Here is a 23,304-nt window from a genome sequence, read left to right on the forward strand (position 1 = left end):
ATTTCACACAAGTTGTTGTTGCTTAACGTCATCGTGTAGCGCACGGTGCATGGCGACCAGTTTTTCGGTCGAGACTGGGGCACTTACAATTTCTGACACCAAATAAGTTTTTGAAGAAATACATTCTTGCTCTAATTAATAGGGAAAATAAAGAACTTATTGTCTCAGTTAAATTGACAAAAAATAAATTAACTACAGGCACCCCCAACAAAAAGACATACATTTGTTTCAAAATCAGGGTGAGATTTCAATGACCTTTCCCACCCATTTGTAGATATATTGATACTTCTATTAGGGTTTGAGGACAGAGGGTATACTCTATCGAAAAATTGCAATTCGCAATAACAGTAATGTGTCTGCAGATGGTAGGTTGCTACTCGGCCTTGCCAACTTGAACTATCTTACACTGCACCCAATCTGAAAGAAATCATCAATAAGGGTTATCTTCTCATATATAACAAGTATAAAATTCATTACGAGTTTAATTCGATACGAGTGAGATGAACCTATATCGTCGAAACATTTTGACCTCTTGCTCTCCATTTTTCATTACTAGTGGTACGAGTACATATTTCGTGACATACATTACGCCTACATTGTAGAACTGAATATGTGTCTTTGTAGTCAGAAGGGATGGCAGACTGAGAAATATAATAGTCGTGGTTAAACTTTACAAGTCCTGACCACAAATGCTTACTGACAAGAACTAAAACTTTATTAGACATCAAACTATCGGAATTACAAACACCTAGATCCGTGGACTATTGCTAATTGTGAGTCATGTATTTGTCCGTTATACAGAGGAGAGATGAGGCATGTGATACTAACAAAACCTGTGCTGGCTTGTGTTTTCTTCGTCACGGATCGGACGCTTACAAGGTTACAGCGACATGTTTCTGGTTGTTGTTATCATAATGACTATAATATAAATTATGTCGGCATTGTTGTGTATTTATAAACATTGTGACAATCACTTAATATGCTTAATATTATTGAACAACCTCATTGCAAATGGGTTTTTGTTGCCATTATTGACTATATGAGTCTTTATGCCATGGACACGGTGGCTGCAAGATTTGGCTAGTCATTTGACTAGCAGTGGAGACTGGTGAATTTTGTCAACGCCGTTTCTTCGTGCCCACTTTAGGCGAAATAAATGTTAATGTTAATACTCAAACTTCTTTATTTTCCAGTGATTGGGTGATGGCCATACTCCTGTTTGCCAGATCTTGTTGCAAATGTTTGTGAGGGTGCTAATCATTGTTTCTCCCCCTGCTTGGATTATTTCTGCTGGGATGTTGTCCACCACTGCTGACTTACACTTTCTCAGTGATCTCACTGCGGGTTCTACTTCGCGTATGATCGAGTGGTTGTCGTCGTTAGTTGCTGGAGGGACGTTCAGTACCTCCGGATCTATAGAGGCTCGGTGGTTGTAAATTTCTGCGCAGTACTCTGCCCATCTTTTCACAATCTATTTTTCTTCTGTGAGGCAGTTTCTGGCTTTGTCCTGTAAGGAGCTAAACCGTCGTTGTTTTGTGCTTGTTAGAACATGGACCAGTTGGTATGCTTTCCTGCTGTTGTTCCTTTTCAAGTTTCCCTCACTGTCTTTGGACATTTCTTCTATCCAGTTCTCTTTTGCTTTTTTCAAGCTTCTCTTGACTTCCCTGTTGACTGCCTTGTACTGCTCTGTCACTTTTGTATCGTTTTTTTCTTCTTCAGTTCCCTCCTCTTGTCACACAAGTTCAGAACCTCAGCTGTAACCCAGGGTTTCTTGACTGGGCGATGTCTACCGAGGATATCGCTGGCTGTTTCGGTCGTTGCTGTATTGAATGTGGGGATCAACGTGTCCATGTCGGTATTATCAGCCTCGAGGATAGTGAGCGGTGCAAATTTCCCACCAATCATTGCCTAGAAGGCTTTTGCTACTTCGGGATCCTTCAATTTCTCGAAATCAAATTTTATTTTATTCTTGTGTGGCTCTCTTTCTTGACCTTCTTTAGATGTAGCTTGAAGGTCATCATCACCAGATCATGGTCACTTCCCATGTCCCCTCCGGGAAAGCATCTAGTTTTGGCAAGGTTTATACTTGACTGTAGGCGCCTCTTCACCATGATGTAGTCGATCTGACTGTGATGATCTGCCATGTCCATCTTCTGGATAATTTGTGCTGGCCGAAAGTGTTTGCCAGCATAAGGTCGTTGTAACTAGAGAATTCCAGGAACCTCAGTCCTCTCTTATTTGTCTGTGCATTGCAGCAGCGCCCACATGTTCCTTTCCAGTTCATGCAAGCGTCCTCGCCTATTTTGGCATTCCAATCACCTTGTACAACCTGGATGTCTTTTTTCGATGTTTTATCCACAATTTATTGTACCTAGACATAGAAGTCTTCCACATACTGTGATGTATTTCATGTTTTGTTTTTGTTGCTGTTTTGTAAACAAACTATAATGTTCTAAAAAATCGATTTTTAAAAAAATATGAAAATGTCCAAAGGCCTCTGTTACGAGTCTATAATCTTACAATACGTAACAGAAAAGAGTGAAGGCAATAAACTTTGTAAACTTTAACAAATAATTTATTTCCCTTGAATGCAAAGTGAAAACTGAGAAAAACAAACTCACCATTTTACGAATTCAATCCAAAAGTAATCAAAGAATTAAAACGCAAGTCTTAGTCACTAAAGTCATGAATGAAACTGAGTTCAAGTCCCGATGAGATTAAAATTTGAAGGCGATGACGTCTGTTATAGTCAATGAAGTGCTGATGTGTCAACAGTCTCTTGTTGAATCACATAAATATTCCAGGTTTGAATTCAGTATAAATTCGAATGAATGTCTTTATCCAAGAGTTTTCTCAGAGCACGTTTGTATTTCCAGAGAAAATAATCACTTGAATTCAATAATTTGAAGAAAATAAAATTCAGCCCAAACTGGTCACAACATAACACAACTTACAGTGCTAGATGTTAAAGCACAACTGGTAGAATTCTGACAGTTGCAAAATAATATAGTTCTATGTTTTAGCACAGGTCACAAATTAGCATTTTCTACAAACAACCATTACCTAATGGAGATAACTTTCTTGCATGATTTAATTAATGAGCCGTGTTTACTTAAAATATAATACCCTGTAAAATTCACTTTGGAACCCAAAAAAGCCCTGACCAAAATCAACATGTTTAACTGAATAATAATTTGGTCAATGAACTCGTACCCATAGAGGATAATGAGGCATTTTTTAGATGTTGAAATCAAAGAAATATTTTTTTAAAGAAAAGTTAATCAGGTCAAACAGAACTGAACTCAATATCAGACAAGGCCAAATCCAGCAAACAATGTTACCTGACAATAACATGTAACGACATATTTTTTTTAAAAATCACAATCAATTTAAATTAAAGGTCACCGGCCATACTCCAACATTTTCCTATTTATATCAGATTTGTATTACATGATTAAAAATAGTTATCCTCGCACAAAAAATTATCAAGTGTAAAGAAGAAATAATAATTTAATTACTCGAAATAGAAGTATACAACGCTGTTACTTCCTCTTAGTTACGATTTCCCACCTATAGAGGACGCAACCGGAAATGACGTACATTTATCCCTACAAGACGAAGTACATGCTTCTTGTTGTCGAAACATAAAACACGATAAACTATGGATAGGGAATATTTTAGATGAAACTAATGAAAACTATTTTACTGTTCAGCCTTATATCGGTATGCGTACACGACGCACTAGATTGTGTCGCTTTCAAAACTGTTCCATTGTTTCAATTTATTTTGAAAATTCCCATTAATACAGGTAAAAATAATCAATGCTGGCTTCCCTGTGTCGGCAGACTTTATATAAAAAATGATGAAAGAAATCGGCACACTTAAAGAATCCAAAGGAACCGAACTTGACTTCCTTTTGTCGGCCGACTTCAGAAGAAAAAATCGACACACTAAAAAGATACCAAAGTCAGGTTTCCGGGGTTGGTTTGCATTGTAATAAAATAACCTATGTATTTGATATCCTATCGGTAAGTTTAAACAATGAGTTTATTGATCTATGCCAGTTGCGTTTATTACCTGGGCTTCTATTTGTTTGCCATATGTAATCCCAATTGATGTTTGCAGGGCAAATATTATACACAATAATAGTTTCCTTTAATAATACTTTTGTAACCCATGCTAGCAAAAAGATTATCATTTGCACTCACATTGAATGTATTTTAAAATAATGATTTCTTTTATTTGCGAGATATCGACTTATAGTTAACCTGGACACAATACAATCTGGGTGAGTTTGCAATAAGTAACTTATCATGCGTAAATGGCAGGTGCCTTCAAGCAATCGGATGATACTTTCGTCTCATTCGCGATTTTGTTATTTGACATAAGCGATACACACTACACTAAGGATGCATACGCAAGCCGGCATCCGCTACATATATGGAGTTCGTGGATATATTTTTTTTAAATAATTTTCGCATGATGAAAAAAGAAGGAATATATGATAACAATGCAAGGTTAATTTCTTTCATTTTATTTTCAAACAAGTTATGTTTATCAATTTGTTTTGTACCGTGAGGGGTGGGGGGAGCACAAATTAAACACAAAATTATATTCTTTCTAATTTGTATGGAATAATGAAGCAAAAATGATTGACGATATTGACCAGCAATGACAAACTTTCAATTTACGCGCACAAACACTAAGACAACTTGAACAATAAAAACAAACAATAAAATTAACTGGTAAGAGCTTCATATTGCAGCAAATAAATACTGACAAAATGCTCAACATTATTCTCTCTCTCTCTCTCTCTCTCTCTCTCTCTCTCTCTCTCATGTGTAATCTAGTATGTATTGTATGCAGCTGTGTAACAACGTGAAGCCTAAAATTAAGTATATTTGTTATAATATCGCATGTACACTACCCTTAGCAAAATGTATACGTATTATGTAGAATATTATCTGTTACCTACTTTTGTTTTATAAATGATTATTGATAATTTGACCGGAAGACTTAAACTGAGAATGTCGTTGTGAAGATGCATATATTTGTTAGAATACAAAATGTATATAAATATTTTAATTTGAACAAGCAAGATATGTCAGTTTGTGTTTTCTCTCATAAATATGTACGTTACGAAGTATGATTATTTTCTTTCAAAGAATATCAAAATAGTTTGTTTAAATTTTAAATTTAGTTTTTTTCCTAAAACCTATCTTACATAGCATCTACATTTTGTTGAAGAAAAAGAACGTACAAACTATTGCTAAGATTGGCCGAATTGTATTTCGAGTTGGGCCGAATTGTCTTTGGGCCAAATTCACTATAATCCGGCATAAATGATACAACTTTCCCATCCCTCCCCTATTCGATCCCACAGATTAAATACACTTTTTTCTGGTAAACATGGTTTTTCGGAAAAAGAAAGAACGCTTTTTCCCATCATCACTCTTTTGGTTACATCCGTATGCAACACAGTGCACCATATTTGCTGTACAAAAGCACGATCGTACGCTATATCACACAGACATTTACGTCGGGAAATTAAGCACTTGAATGTCTAGGTTGAATAGAAGGGATAAATGTAAGTCATATCCGGTTTTGACACGTGGAAACTACCGATTGTTTACGGAGATTGCCGAATATATTTTTCATTTTATAAAGCGGAGTTTTAAGTCTAATTAAACATTTGTATGGTGTGCATACATAACCAATGCGTTTGTACAATATGGGTGGCCGGTGGCCGGTGACCTTTAAATATACATACCCCCCCCTCTCCCTCTCCCTCTCTTTCTCTCTCTCTCTCTCTCTCTCTCTCTCTCTCTCTCTCTCTCTCTCTGGACCAACGTAGCAAGATACTGTCCAAAATCTGTGAACTGACGAATGTTGAGGATTTTCATTTGCGTCATCCCACGATATATCAAGACTTATGAATGATGGTAAAAGTTAAGTCAAACCGATAAAAGGATGAGAGAGAGACAAAGAGTGAGAATTTTAAAGTCAAAGAGACCAGAGAGAGAGACTGTGTGTCTTTGGTCAGTTTTATTGTTTCTAAGAAGGAATAATGTCTTAGATCAACTGTATATAATTTAAAATATTTTAACCACCTCTTGTTAATTACCGCTTATTTTCTATTCCACTTTAATTTGCATGAGCCGGTTGGTGAATGGCTTAGCGTTCATGTGAATGGCGCAGCAAACCAAGTGTTTGTAGTGCTCTACTTTTAGGATTAAAACCATCTTACATGTTTATATAATAAGTGTGTATCATATTGATTTAATCAATGTTAAAAAATAGAAACAAGAAAAGAAAAAATCAACTTGTCAACGTGCAAAGGTGATTGTGACTAGCCACAAAAGGTATATAACTACATATTGCTGCGGACACACTCGGGGATGTAAGTTGATTCACTCGGTCAATACACAACTGCCTGTGGTAAATCTTACCTCCGTTCAAAGGGGAAATATATATGTATTTGTATGTGATATAAGTAATATATATATATATATATATATATATATATATATATATATATATATATATATATATATATATATATATATATATATATATATATATATATATATATATATATATATATATATATATATATATATAATGTGTGTGTGTGTTATGTAATGTATTAGCTATGCTACTATTAAGGACGTATATACAGGCTTTAAGGGTAATTATGCATGCATTGTCATGTAATTTAATAAGCAAAATATCTTAATAACCGGACCATTCATCGAAACACGTACGTTTATATTCGCTGTCATAAAAGGCCAGGATATTTAAATAAACTTGCCCTGAAGGTGAAGGCAGTGGCACCTAAAGTCAAAATACAAACACTAGAACGAGGTTGGCAGTGTGCAACACAATCTGCATTGTATATGCAAGGACTCTGTGTCAATGTCAGGGCTGAAAAAATGACATAACTCAATGATGTTGAAATATATAAAATTAAAACGTATTCTTGCATAAATATATAAATTCAAAACGTACTCTTGCGTTTTAGTCCTTAACATTTGTTAATCAAAGAGTTATATGTAGTTATGGTGGTAGACGTAGAGACAGCAGGATGAAAACTGCTGTGATTTGTTATGTTTGAACCTGGGTTAGCGGTAAAACCATTGCTTTGCATTTATTTAGTCCCGGGTTAGCATCAGGTTCCGGATCATTCAATGGTATTGAATCATCCATTGCTATATCATTGGTGCCCGGGTTCTTTGGTATCTCCAGCATTAACAAGTACTTTAGACCTTTATACATGAGACGTCAGAAGAAGGTGGTATGAGTTGTTCCACCTTGTACATGCCCTAGAAATAATTAAAATCTTAACGTGCTTCTCTGAGGCCACATCTTTGACACCTGATGTCGGCAGTTCGCTGTCTTGATTGTCTGATATAGAATCACTGTCCAATGTCTCCTACATTCCTCCACATCAAAGTAACGTGACCTTGTAATATTTGTTACGAGACATGCATCTCGAATAAATTAGGTTATCGAGTTAGAATTATAATTATACTGAAATAATCTTTACAACTTCTGTTTCATACTTTCAAAGACACAGAAGTACCTCAAATAAAACCATTGACTTTAGGGCTTGGAAACTCGGTTTCACTTTCATGTTTAAAAACAGTACAAGATTTCGATGCTACTTGACCATAATACGTCCGTGTCTAAGATGGCGAGAGCACGTGACATGAAGTTTACAACTTTTCCTATGGCAAAATAAGCATTTAGTATATTTTACATAGTGACCAACTAGAGCCAGTAGAATAAAAGCCAATATAACCTTCATTTCACAGTGATTGTTGACACAGTGTATCATATGTACGTTTTCGTTCCATTTTATCAGCACACGTATTGTAAACATCTGTTATTTTCACAATTGTAGTCATGAGCCGACACACAACATTATGACTTCGGACGTAAATGGGTAACTAGAGAATTATCAGTTCCAGAAAAAGGCATATTGGTGAAGACCATACCATATACATAACTCCCAAGTTGGAAATGTAAAAGTAAGCGACTTACACGAGAATGCAAGACACACATAATTGGATATTCAACTATATGCACAAACTCAGTTGATACACCTTTCGATATATAAGTTACACATTATATAGCAAGCAACAAATGTTTCAAATGCACCTGATCCTTGAGAGATTATTTTTGTCAGGGGAGAATGCTATAGGAAACAAACATGAAAAAGCACGGTGGACGGTGCAGTAAGTAAGACGAACGGGATTTTGAAGCGAAGCCAATAATAATCTTCCTAAATGTACCGGACCTTTTAGAGATTGACTTATGTCTTGAGTCATTCTGCTTTGGAGTGTTTGTTTCCTCTTCCGTTTGCCTCCCCATATCATACAATTCGTCCGTTTTTAAATTGCACTAACAAGATAAAAAACAGGATCGCAGAAATTGTATATAGAATGGTCGTTACAAGGTAGTACCAAGGATCGAAAGGATTTGTGCTACTTACAAAGAGCTCTCAAAATGAAATATCATTTTTAGTAGCATGTATGTAGTTTACGCCTTACTAGGACATCAAATTTGTTTCTTTTTGAAAAGAAAGCACTACCAGAATACAATATAGAAAATTAGTAATGAGGCACCTTCAGTCGATGGCCACTACCAAATATGTTTTGTGGGATGTTTTATTATTTTTAAACTAACACACTTCCATTCACATTACAAACTTTTGCTTGACAAGAAGCTTGCTGCGTCACGTTATAAACACATACAACACATTTTTTAATTTATTACTTATTGTTCCCTGGCATCACGGCAATTTGTTTTAAACTTACTCTCTTAAGGCCAGAACTAACAAGGTTATGAAATAAAACAAGCATTATTCTTTTTGCTTATTGTAATATCGGGCATTAATGTTAACGTCATAAGAACAAAAATGAAATATTAACTTTAAAGAATATTACTCTTAAATTATAAACGCGGATTTCAAGCACACGTCTCTTTAATTCACATAGTACTATGGTGTTCAGCCCTTATAATGTAATGTATGGATGTTTACCCGCCATTATTTTTATGTCTTTACTTTTTATATTAGAGCAAAAATACGATATCTCTATGCTATAGGATCAATGTAATATGTATACAGGCATACTGGTAAGCAAACAGTCATACTGGTAGACAAACAGTCATACTGGTAAAAAGGGATAAATAGCTACTAGACTAATACATTATGTGCACACAGCTATACTCAGTAAAAAAAGCATACTACTCATATTTCTTATTGAAGGTTAGTTTGACTTTCATAAACTAAATTTATTAAAATTTGTAACAGAAATATTCTAAATATATAAAATGAATGATGATATTAACTTTTACTGACAAAAACAACTTTATTTATTTTTCAAACTGATTGATATAACTAAAGCTCACGTTGCTTTTGAAGACCTGTGTTGCAAGTCTCTATAATCACGCTGTAGCTTATCGAATATTGAGCCTCAATACAATGAAAATATATTTTTCAATCTCATCAAACATGTACATTTGCATCGTTTAATTTCTGTTCAAACAGCGTTGAAAGAAAAAGGTAAATTGTTAAACGAATATAATGAGACAATAGGTAAACGAATATAATTGGAAGTTAAAGATACAACACCAGTTTAGTAGCCAGCAATGAATAGAATTTAGGAATGCGACATAATCCTTCACATTTAATAGAATAAATAAATTAGTTGAACATTTGATATTTACCAATTCATCTAGAGGTAATAATAACGGCCAGAAAAGAAGTTAATTATTACTACTGCTTCTTAAATTGTACGGTTATTTTAAAGCCATCCAAGACAAATGAAATGGCTAAAGAGATACTGAATGTTGCTTTTGAATCATTAATTTTATTAATGATGTCCCGAATGTTGAATTTCCGTTCAAATTTTTACTGTATTGTTTGAATGTGTTATCCCTGCATGTTTAGTGTCATCATAGACAGATCTGGAGAAAGGTTAAAATATATCGAGGTCGTAAAATAATAGAGCGGAGAACAAAATCTGAAATAAATGTTTGCATACATAACATAATTTTTCTGATTCATATTTCACAATTCTAGAATATGATAAATTTTGTAAAATAAGGGTAGACCTTGCATTCAAATATCAGTAAGCAGCGTTCACAAAATTTGGTAGTCATTAGAATTTCCATGGAAATACTTAGATATTGAATTCAAATGAAAGTAAACATATTTTAGAAATAATAATGATATTAGCCACGTAGGTCTAAACCCTTACCCCCAATTACAGACAAAGGGCATGCACGTAGTACAAATTAAATATACATTACAATATGTAAGAAGAAGGAATATTTTCAAAATAATGTCAAGTAACGAATAAAAGAACATCGAACATGACTAATAATAGAAAGACTTTCCATTGCATGTCACCTTCATAAAACCGTGAGTAGGGATCACAGAAAAAGCGATTTTCATTCCATCTTAAATACAAATGGATTAAAAAGAAAGGAATTTTAAATTTCGTATTTGACTTGGCATTTCTATTCTGAGTGATAGAACACTTGCTAATGAATCTTCGAAAAAGAGGAGTGGATGATATTGATTTATTATCTATACCCCCAAAAGACCTAATTGTGGAAAAGCCGGCAGCGTTTTGTTTGCATTCGGCTAACAGAGTTGAATGCTATTAACAGTGATCGAGAGTGTCCATCAAGAAATGCACGATTTTAAAAATAGAAAAGACATGCATAGGCCTGACATAATAAAATAACTAGAAATGTATATGATCGTTTTTATTCAAGAGCAATTAAATTCAGTACAATATATTTTTCACACTGTTTCGGGCAAATTCATACTTTTTCTTCGTTTGTGTCGTCATGCTATTCACGGCACTGAAAAAATAGAAAGGTGTTGCTGATACTAAACAGTATAGGTAACAGAAATACCACTTTAGTCCGATAAATAACCCCTCAAATCTGTGTCGATACTGATGGATGATAAGTGGGTCTGATATCGCCGGTTCATTAAAATGTGCAATTTTGCTGCATGCAGATCTTTCCGGAACAAACCTGTGTACACTTTAGGCACAAAATTGGTAACATCTTGGTAACATCCATATCTAGAGCGAAATAATTCAAAATGGCCACCGGACAGATCGTCGTGCTATTCCAAGTGGATTTACAAGTCACCAAACGTAGGATCTGCTCCGGAAATATGATGAATATATTACCAAAAGACCCTTCAGCCGATGGGTAAGTGTATAAAATGTACACCAATGTGTACAGCCAAAACTTAATGCAGACTGTTGCAGGTTTTAATGAATAGGTTATATCAGTCTCTAAATCATCAATCAATATCATCACTGGTGAGAGGATGATTTATCGGCCTAATGCCAATAAACCCAACCTACTATACTTTAAGTTATACAATTGTGTTAGAGAAACCTTACGAGAAGCGTGAAAAGTTAATATTTGATTTACTGATATCTAACGTAATGATCGATTTGGATTGCTGTCTTTTTCTACTGCTGACGCCAATTCACCCTACATCTAGTAATAATTCCTCGACATCATGGAAGTTTTAATTTAAGATAATCTATTGGCATACGTCCGTGTACAAGAGACGATGGTGTAGCTTCAGAGTATTTGTTTCTTTAGCCTTCTTCCTATCTCTCTATTCAGCGTGCTTTATGGGCGGTGTGTCTAGTTCTTCCATGACAGGTATGTCGGGGATGGTATCCAGGGCGGTGTCCGTGACGAAGTTTTCGGTTTCATACAGCTCGAGATAGTGGTCAACCCATCGCTTCTGGTGTTTCCTCTGGTCTGGAATGACTTCGCCCGTCATGGACTTGAGGGGCCAGTCATGGAGATGGGAGTGCCTGTCGCCTTCATGATACTTTCGTACATGTCTCTTGCATCTCCGGTGTCGGCAGCTGTCTGAATACTGATGCAGAAGTTCAGGTAGTAGGTGTTGACGCAGCAGCGGGCGATCTGCTGGGCGTTGTTCCTGGCAGTCCTGAGTCCTGTAGTGTACTAAGCTTAGGTGCAGCCTTGTATGCCAGGAGGGCTTTCCTCTTCGCCACAGTCAGGGGCTCCATTTTATCCCACTTTGCCTCATACTAGTCAGCATTTGTGGCTGAAGATAGGATAGGGTCACGGAGGTGGGACCACTTGGAGTCAATGGTGTCATCAGGTGTCGCTGTGGCAAGACCTTCCTGAAGTTTGCTCATAAACTGCTGTGTTTTCTCTGGATTGCGTGCACAGCAGGTGTTGATGCGTGGGCTGCACTTCTTGGCGTGGCCCAGCTTTTGGGGTATTATTCGCTCTTTGCTGGCCACGAGGAAATGGTCCGTGTCGCAGTCGGCACTGTGGTAGCTGCGGGTGAGGAGGACACTGGCCAGTTCCGCACGCCTGGTGATACCGAGGTCTGGCTGGTGCAACTAGCGGAACATGGGTGTCTTCATGACACCTTCTGGATATCCTTGCATTTGAAGGTGCTGGTCACACATAGGCTGTGGGAGCAGCACATCTTCAGCAGATGCTGCCAATTCTCGTTGATCTTGCCCGTTCTGTGAGAGCCGAGACAGGTGGACCAGGCTTCTTGGTCATCTCTCACTCTAGCATTGAAGTCTCATAATAGGTAGAGGCCTTCAGAGTTGGGGATACCGGATATTGCCTGATCCAGAACCTCATAGAACTTATCTTTCTCCTAACGGGTCAAGTAGAGGGCTGGGGCGTCCACGCTGTATATGTTTGCTAGGCCTGAGTATGTTGACAGCCGGTGGGCGAGAATTATCTTAGTACCTGATGAAGGAGGTTCAATGAAGGCGACTAGCGTGTTCTTTATAGCGAAGCCGACACCTTGCTGACTAGGTTCATCCGACGGCTTTCCTTGCGAATAAAAGATGTAGTTAGCTTCCCTGATGGTGCCGCTGTCGGCCAGTCGGGTCTCCTGAAGGTAGTCTGTATCGACGTTTACTCGGGAGAGTTCTCTATCAATGACGGCAGTCTTCTGTGCGTCATCAATTTGCTGAAGGTCAGCGGCGAATCCAGGACACATGGTCCTGATATTCCAGCTTGCGAAACGAAGAGCTGTAGTCTTCTTATTTCTTCTTTTAGTCCTGCCTTGTGTGGAGGTTGTAGCCCACTTCTCGAGATGATTCTCTAAGCTCCAGGCACCCAATGAAACAGATAGGCATGGCGGGCTGCACCTTACTGCCTGGGGGCTGCCCAGCTTGAGGCTGGTGTCCATTGAGACATGGTGATCTCTCCCGCCGTCGTAAGCAGCCTCTGCGCCAAGCTCTACCTCAATTGAGCTTTACAACCGGTAAACTACTACTTTCCGTCTTGTGCCGACACCTAACGACGACGCTGGTGTGTCCTCTCCAGTGGAGGTACGAAGCCCGGGCATAGTGGTATGGAGAATCAGCAATTGCCCTTTTAGCAGATCCTCCTCTCCACGCAGCTGGTTGACCCAAGGAACGACGAATGCCGATACAGCTTGGCACCAACGACGTCGCAGGAGTTGCCGTTATGACGTTGAGGTCAATGTCAGACCGCGTTTGGAACGTCTCTAGATTTTATGTCGGGGTTTACTCCCGTAGCCTTTCCAGTGAGTGGGTATAGCCGCTAGAGCTTTGGAACCGGGGCTTTACTACTCATAGGTGAGCTATCAACCAATATTTACGAGTTCAATCTACCCAAAGCCACTGGTTTTAATATGCTAGTGGCCCGTCGTCACTACTTCTCCTATTAGTGGAAACATGGTCAGCCGGACTTCGAAGCTAAGCCACTCGCAAAGGCCAGGAGCTTGATTTTAGTTGACAGAGGCGATCAGAGGCGCAAGCTGTATGATAATGGTCTGAATATAAATGGACAGACTAGTGTTGGATATATAACTAAAAGAGTGAGCCAAATATTACCTGAAAGGTGATTAGAATATTACAATAGTCCAGTCTTGAAAGTACTAATGAACATACAAGTGTTTTAGTGGCATCTGCTGAAAGATGTTTGCGAATGGAGCTGATGCATCTCAGCTCAAGATATGCAGCCTTGCATATGTTCATGACATGTTGGTGCAACGTGAAACAGGTATCCAGAGAGACACCTAGGTTTCGTACTGCCTGTGTGAATTTAATGTTGGTGTTACTGATATTTATTGTTTGAGGTAAATGATGTGACTGAGAAAGTGTATGTGTTGTGATCAGAATATCCTCAGTTGTATCTGCAGCTTGTTACATGTCATCCATGATTTCACATGAGAAATGCACATCGCTACACATTGGTCGGTAGCATCAACTTCAATTTGGTCGCAAGATTTGTATATTTGGGTGTCATCAGCATACAATTGGTGAGACACTGGATGATGATCTATTACACTTGAGAGCGGCTGAGTGTACAGAATGAAGAGAACAGGTCCTAGAACAGACCCCTGTGAAACACCACAACATAGATTAATTGGGCTGAAGAGTATTCCATTTGCAGATTAAAAAAAATTGGCCTGTTATATATATATATATATATATATATATATATATATATATATATATATATATATATATATATATATATATATATATATATATATTATTACTAGGTACATAAAAATAAATTTAGAGCTTATTTTGCCACGAACATACACGTAATTCATAGAAGGAAACTAGGAAAATGAAAACCTGTATTACAGTAGTTATCTTTGTTCAGATAACTTTGTATGATTATACCTTCTTTTTTCGATGTTTCATTTACCTAACAGCAATTACCTCAGCTTTATACGCTGGGTAATATCGGTTACCTCTAATTTAGACAGTAATTCTTCAGCCACATGTTGAGCCAACATATTAATCGGATCATCAGCTAATATTTCTTACAACCTTTTAGATAATAGTTCACGCGCTCACTGAAGTATATTCTCCGCTTGTCTGTCCATTTTGTATTCAGCTCATTATTTTCGTTTCCATGGTGTCTTTCAAGTATTTCTAAAAGTAGGGTATTCGGGTATAGAAAATAGGTTATTAATTGGTAATCATTATTAATCGATTAATATCGCTAGTAAATTTAATTTATCACGATAATGAAGTATATATGACGTTATAGTTTTATCTTTTAATTTTACAACTGTAATCTCATTTGCAATATTCGGTCTTAACGAAATTTCATTGTACCGTGTTGTACATGATGTTTAAGAAGAGAGTATCATACAAAATGGCATTTGCTTATGCTCAAAATAAAAAATGTAGTCAGTAACTCAGAAAGGAAGCTGAAAGCTCGAAACTGTATTTCTACATAATATAGAATATGAAATTTGTAATGAAGATTTTTTCCCCTAATAAATATAATATAGATGTTTCCTTCCAGTTTCAATGCAATTGTTTCTCGTATGCACAAGTTGACGAAAATGAATAGAAACAAATAAAGCAATTATGTTAGACACGTTTCTTTGCAGACAATGGACTCTGCAGAAATTATGTCAAGATTCTGATTCATTCCATCCAACTAGGAAAATGCAATAACTTCTACTTACCAAAGTTAAAATAAATATTTAACTGTGACAGTGACAGACTCCATTATGGTCACAATGCCCTTGGGTTCCATCTGGACATGTGCATGTGTGCCCCTCGCAAGGTGCCCGTCGACCTGAAGCAAAAGGTAATTAAGTGTATCTACAATTTAAAACCAGCGCTAATGTTCTGCGTGTTTTTCTTTAGGTATATCGATAACGTATATCTTATCATTTCTCTTGACACGTGTTTATATAGTATATTTCATTGAATCCGTTACTATCGCTGATGAATGCAGATACAAAAGTACAGAAAGATGGCTCTACCTGCATTTATTTTAAAACTATATTTCATTGAACCTTCACACTTGAACATTTTGTTGTAATAAAGGATAGGGTATACAAATAAACTTACCATGTTGATTGCAGTGGCAATCTCCATTATTACAATGGCCGGAATGCGGATGGCAGTGTGCTGCGCAGTCTGCGTCGCTGGTACATTGAAACTGTGCCATTGTCAGGGCTGAGAAATGACATAACTGATTATGCAGTTATAGACATAAACAAACATATGTTAAACCACACTTACATATTTGTTCTGTAAAAATGGTCGTATTGAGAAGTGGAATTAGGCTGGAAAAATATTGCCATTTGGTACATTTGACATCCTTATTACAACGGTAAACAATCGTTTAGTATTCCTCTAGGATGAACCATTTAGGAGCATGAAATCGCTAGAGACATTTATTTGATCTTTTTGTGTGTCTCTGACGTCCTCCGTCTAGAAAGTTACCTCATATATATGAACGAGATTTCTTAACGGTTAGCATATGTTGCTCAAAGTAGCATACATTTGACTGGAATGCTTGGAGTCTCAGCTTGAACTTACATTTAAAAACGTTTTGATAATGCTGGGATAGATTGCTACAGTTCCTGAGCTATACAAAGAACTGTTTGAGACATGTACCATGCAACTAATAAACAAGTAAGATCTTAAAAATACTCACCAACCAGACCAAGAAGAACAACAGCCACTATGATTTTCATTTTGCAGTGATTTCTGACACAACAATCGCCTGTACGCCTCGTGGATTTTATAGACAGATATCTCGATCACATCTGTTACTTTCTCAATCGTAGTCGTGATCATAAATGCAAAGTGTTATGACCGCTGTCGGAAACTTCGTATACATTTTCGTAGAGGTTTGTCAGTTTGACAGTTCCAGTGCATGCATATTGGTGAAGGACATAGCATAATCATTCATGTCATCAAACTGAAAATAAATATGTATATAGTCCATATCAGGATGCAATACTAATACAGTTGGTCGCATCATATATATATTTATAGGTTACTACATTTGTATGGGAAAATATGAACGAGTTTTGGGATGGAATACTGCACGACCTTGGGAGTGAAGTATAGCCTTCTAACAAAACGAGTTCATATGTTCCCATACAAATGCAGTAACCTTTTTATTATATGCTCATTTTTGTTATTCCACCTAAGGTTTAATTATGTAAACAAAATATACTACAAGAAACAAGGTAAATGAATGTATGCCACATTCCAAACTAAATACACCAGCGCAGATTTGTCATTACACAACAACATAATTATTAATGCGCACATAACTCCGCCCAGATAAATTTGGACTTAGTTGCGCGCTCGACACAACTTTCGACACAACTTTCTAAAGAAAATGGCGTGTCTAGTTAAATTTGAAATTTGCAGTCATATTGTGAATGAATGCGCATTGCAACAACTTTTCCATTTATCTGGAATGAATAGGTTTTGGCATTTTGTTTTGATTCGACGAAAGTTTGTGATTTTGGACTGGATTAATCTGTGCAAAATTGTACATGAAATACATCGGATTGAAGCGGCGCGGGAGAAGCGTGTTTACATCTGCAAGTGTGTTTGTTTTGTCATTGACTATTTGAAATCATTCTGTGGGGAAAATATGAAATGTTTAAATTGCAATTATCAAAAAGACGCTATTGAATTTAATGTTTTTTTTTTCATTTAGTATACAGTAAGGATGTTGTAATTGCACTTGGAATATAGTCGAAATTACAGTACAATTTCGCAATGTGTAATCGACTTGATTATCAAGCTTGAGAACTCATGACATGGCTCATGTAATTCAGATTTGCAGAACTAAGAAAGTACATTTTGAGGAAATTCAGGATGTAAAACTGTAAGTATATTTTTTTGCCATTCTTATTACCAGCTAAACGGGACAGTTTATGCCTTTATAGATTGCATGCTATTTGTAGTACCAAGCAATTTTATGAAATCTGAAACAATGTATCAAAACGTTAACATGGAATGTAGTAAAACAGTTGTATGTCGCAGTCCACGAAACATCTGCTTTTGTTCATTCATCAACAAATTTAATCAACCAAAACGTACTGCGTCTACTATGCGAATGTACATGATTTGTTTACAAAATACACTATTGGGCACACGTGTCCAGCTCGTGGGTGCAATATGAAGGTGTGCAATATCGTAAAATATTGAACGATTCTGATAATGTAAAGTTAACGGTGAAACAAATGAGTATACATATATATATATATATATATATATATATATATATATATATATATATATATATATATATATATATATATATATATATATATATATATATATATATATAAACCAATCAAGAATTCAGCTACTTGGTACTTGGTATCTGATTGATTGGTTGTCGGTGCTAACAACCTGATATGTGTTCATTAATTGACCAATATGTCTTGACTGGCTTTATTAAAGATGAGTATTGCGTTACATCTGAAAGATTGCAGAACAATTTATATTTAATGTACACTATGACTTATTGTCCGAGAAGACCAGTTTGTCTCGTGTGGTGGCTGTAGGTCAACTGTTTCATTAAAATACAACAAAATAAAAACCAAAGCGCTGCTAATCAATAAACGATCCGATTATATTCGTGCTAGGACTATTCAGCGGTTGACAAATTGAATGCGAATGGACTAACGATGCAGTTTTCACGAGTTATACCTGATCGAGGATTGAAATGACACAAAGTGAAGTCTTGTGCCGTAACATTTCTAACAAGACTACTATGTTATTTAGGCAAATATACCAATATAATAATTTTTTAAAATATGGAATGCGTGCCTTAAAATGTCATAACATCTCACATTATGTCATGCAAAGCAAAGGTCGGAATGTATTTACAAGTTATTTAAGATATTCAGCACTTTTGTAAAATCAAAATCAGTATGTACCGTACCAAATTGGAGAATGTTACATCTGTGCTAATTTCAAATGAAATTTGGGACACTTCATGACTAAAGCGCCCATAATGTGATTCCTATTTGGTCCAAACATATGTCAAATCTCAGCTCTTGTCATGAAATATAAAGTCTTCATGTCTGAAGAGAATGACATTGTTTCTCTTATCAGATTTCTCCCTGGCATTAAATCTTGCCCCCATCGACCTTCATTCTCTGCAAATTGCAGTTTATTTAAAGTAGTAGATGGTATTTTTTTAAGATCGAAGAGAGAATAATAAGAATAATTAATTAATTTCAGTTCAGTTTTTAAAGCTAAAAAGAATGGTGAAGTAATCAGACAAAAACTCCATTTATCATAAACTCTGATCTATAATGGAGGAAAATACATAAGTTAAACAGGGAAAATCGTCAGTTAAAAGGCTCTTCTATTTAGAAAATATAGTTGATGTGTATGACAAGACAAACGGTATTTTCTATAAGGGTGATAACAGTTGAGATCAAGTCATGAACGCTTATTCGAGTAACCGGTTCCCAAACAGAATGTAATACTAATTAGCTGGTAGTTCCTATACAAATATTAAAACATCACACCCACCAGTGCCTTGGCTTCTCCGGTACAAAAATTAGATTATAATGTACCGATAACGTATTGGCACTTCTCTTATAGGAGAAGATCCAGACATGATGATCGTATTGTTCTGTTCGTGAATCGAAGCATGCGCCTGACTCATTTATACAATTACATAACTCATGGATACTTCCTGAAGAGTGAACCACGATTAGAGTGCATACCATTCAAGCGTCTACTTTCAGTAAAATTCATTATTGCAGAGTGTATCTGCTTTAATATAATGAGAACGCAATGGAAAAACTTTACGATAATGTTCCACCGGAGAATATCGTGGATTTTATCAGCAATGCGAAATATAAAACATATGTTTTGAGAATTTACCTATTTGTCAATCATTTAATTATTTCGAAGGATCTTAACAGCTTTTTCTTTGAAATGCTATCATTAAGTACTTAATGTTTATACTATTTCTTTGGCGTTTAAGAAGGCATTATCTTTCAATATATGTTTGTTACAATTTTTATATTTGCATATTTTGTCTTTTCTTTAAATCAGCCCCGTAATGCGTGTCGGTTTGTAATTCTGTGTCGAGATTCTTTGGGTCCATTAGAAACAGGTGAGAATATTGATATTGATGTAGTTAAGTACGTTAAAGTGAAGTGTGCAGATGGATTTGAAGATTTAGTTAAGTGAGAGAAAAACTTTATTGTTATTAATTAAAGGCCATTGATATGATGATATGGTAATGGGCACACCAAAATGCGCTTGCACAAAAACATTGTGTCTAATTCAAACGCCCACTCCAGGCATAAATTATAAATTCTGATTAAAACAAAACAATATATGTCTGCACCGCCATATTTAATTGATTTAGCAAATACGTTCATGATAACGAAATTTGTATAACAGTTAAATAGTAGATATGATGGCGATTTTAACACACCTGCCTTATAGACATTTCGTCCATGCTGTTATTGCGCACGGTACAAGGGTCAAGGGACATCACATACAAATCCCGGGAGGAACCACCAACCTATGGGAAGACACTGACAAGCTTTCTTACATACCCACGTTCTCGGAGCAAGAGACTTGAGCATACCCTGACAGAGGTGAGATGCCGGCGATCTGTAAAGGCGAGCGGATTAGACCACTAGGCCATCCGGTTCCCCCGCGCAAGTTGTAATTTGTCTAGTATTAAGTACATTTAGTTTGTATTGAGTTTTGGCTTTTGTCCATTATTGCATCCTGTGTATATTTAATTTGTATTGTAGAATGGATCTTTGTCCATATTTTGAAAGTAGGAATTGGTTCTAGCTACCTAATGCCTTCTTATTTTGTAAACAGTCTATTACGTAACTTATATTTGTCTATGATTTTAGATTATATATTAAGATAAGTTTTAATTGGAAGTAAACATGTTTACAGATGTTGGGTTCAAGGTCCAGGTTTTGTTTGAGAAATTCAAAATATTTTAGGAGCTAGTTATTTACGAATTTGACTTGGCAATGGCCCTCATTCTGGCTCTGTATTGTGTCCTTGCTTTATATATGAATGTGGTTTCTTCAGATTGCACATTCATGTCTTACCATCAGTCATTAGAGGAATCAGTTTTAGTTATTTTTCTATAAATAAGTTAGTTTATTTATGTATTTAAACTATTCATTGGAATTACACAATGCTCTTTGATCGTAATGCGAATTGCTTTAAAATATTTCAGAAAATTTCAATCTGAATTTGAAATTTAAAGTCACGTGGTTTCGGTTTTCTATGTTTAGCCTCTGGTATTGAAGTTCAAATGTTTGAGAAATCGTTCCTCAGACCAAGAAGATTTCACAATGTCATCTAAGGTGGAGAACTTCATTTTAAATCCTCCCCAGAAAGTGTTATACTCCATGGAAAAGGACGAAATACTTCTGCCTGCCAGCCAATGTGATCTTTTTTGAAGCAAAGACTTCTTTAACGAAGGATGAGCAATGATTTTGGTCCATTATATTTGGTGGAAAGAATGACTTTGGTAAGGTACGTTGTTTTTGAATAGTAAGTCTTTGTCTGGCTCTGAAATGAAATGAAAAGATTTGAAGCAACAAAAGAAAGGTAATTGAGCACGGAAATCTTCAACATAAAAATGAACTGATGGAAATCCAAAGTCAGAAAGAGGAAAGAGAACTACAATTGCAGAAAGAAAACAGGGAAAGAGATGGGGAATGAGAGAAGAGAAAAATAAAATACAAATGAAAATTGAGAGAGTGAGATAGAGATAGAGAGAGAATTTGAAATGGAAACTATAATATTAGACTTAATTCTTAAAAAGTGTATTTCCTGGCCAAATCTCGGGAAATGTACACTTCACTATAAGTACAACACATGCTATATTTGATGTGGTTAAGGAATACATTTTGAATGGTTGAGTTGGTACTTGATGCACATGGACAAAAATTTAGGAACTGTTCAAAGGAGAGATCCATGTCGGATTTGTAAGGAAAAATGTCCCCAGTATTTGATAGGTGGTGCACAGCCAAGAAGGTTGATCACGATTACGATAACCTCAGACAGCTCATACTAACTAAAGAGTTCAATAATTGCATTCACAGTGACCTCAAGACCTACCTTGATGATAACCATGTAGACGCTTTAGTATCCTAGTCTCATACAAGTAGTTTCAAATCTCAATCTGGCACAACGTTCAGGAATCAAGAATATGATTTGAATAATCGCAAATCCTTGTCGATTTCTACCTTATTGTATGTAGACTTGGCACATTATATAGCATTGTTACATACTGAAACATTAGCAACAGAATAAAGGCAGAACTATTCCAGATGTCGGTATTTCTAAGAGGTCAATATAACGGTCATGTATTAAAAGCAATGGTTTAGTTGGGCCAATAAAGCCAGTCCGACTTTATTCCGAAGAATTATAAACCATACCTGTCGCAAGGTCTTTTATCACTAGTTAGTGGTTATTCCAAGCTTAAATCAATTAAAATGTTAAGGGACAGGAAATTCTCAGGCTTTTATTATCAAGTACCCTTATCTGCCTTTATCTGAGAAGACAGCTCCTAGTGAAATGGTTATTATTCAATGAGTGCAGATTTTTAATGTTATTCCCATATTTCAGAATTGTCATCAGACTGTCTCAGGAAACGTTGCAGTCGGACCTGTACCTTCTTTACCCACTGAGGGTATTCATGTAATACTGGACAATAATCTAGCTGCAGATCACGATGTTCTTAATCCACTTGTAACTATCAAGCTTTGTTGGGATCAAAACGTGGATCATATTGAAAACAAATTCCTGATACATACCCTGCTTGTAGTTACTCGACTTTGTGAATGAAACTGTGTGTGTGAAACTTATACATCGTTTGAACTAGTGGTGCAAACGTGTTTTTGTATCTTTAGTTTCTCAGTGTCATTATTTTGATGTCTTCATCCATTTATTTTTTTGGACATCCACATATCATTTACACGTTTTTGTTTTCAGAGCAAAACACCATGATTTAAGCTATCTGAGTGAAAATTGATACTGATATTATACGTGTGGTCCATGTAGATTCGTTATTAAAAATTTTCACTCACTAAATTTCATGTTTCTGTCCATCGGACTATCCCTCAGCCTAACACAACACACACACACACACACAAGAAAGGATGACAGTGTTTAGTTCCATTTTATCTCCAATAATTGCATTTTGCACATGATGGTGCACTTTGGATTGGTAATCTTATCAGCAGTATTAATCGCTAGGTCACTGAACGACCTATCGGGAATGGGAAAACCTTTTGGTTGTGAGGAAGAATTCCTTAAAATATTTGTTCAAGAGTAGAAGGCTTGGAAAAAAGATCAGAGACTAAAGAAGACGGACATAGAAACGAATGATTTAGTGCAGGCAGAACGGAAATTAAGGGGGTTGGAATTGTAAACAGAACGAAATATAGCATTTTACAAGGAGATAATATATTTAGATAAACATGCAAAG

General features: G+C 36.2%; 1 long non-coding RNA gene across 1 annotated transcript; it reads right to left on the minus strand.

Annotated features, from left to right (window-relative positions):
• Positions 1-10,764: 10,764 nt before the first annotated feature.
• Positions 10,765-16,631, minus strand: LOC149782200 (uncharacterized). The gene is made up of 4 exons (XR_016414565.1): positions 16,492-16,631; positions 15,900-16,007; positions 15,509-15,621; positions 10,765-10,878 (listed from the first exon to the last, which is right to left on the minus strand). It is a non-coding gene; the product is annotated as an uncharacterized LOC149782200 (long non-coding RNA).
• Positions 16,632-23,304: the final 6,673 nt, after the last annotated feature.

Source organism: Sinohyriopsis cumingii, chromosome 15 (genome assembly GCF_028554795.1).
Source record: "Sinohyriopsis cumingii isolate HCF-2022 chromosome 15, ASM2855479v2, whole genome shotgun sequence".
NCBI lineage: Eukaryota > Metazoa > Mollusca > Bivalvia > Unionida > Unionidae > Sinohyriopsis > Sinohyriopsis cumingii.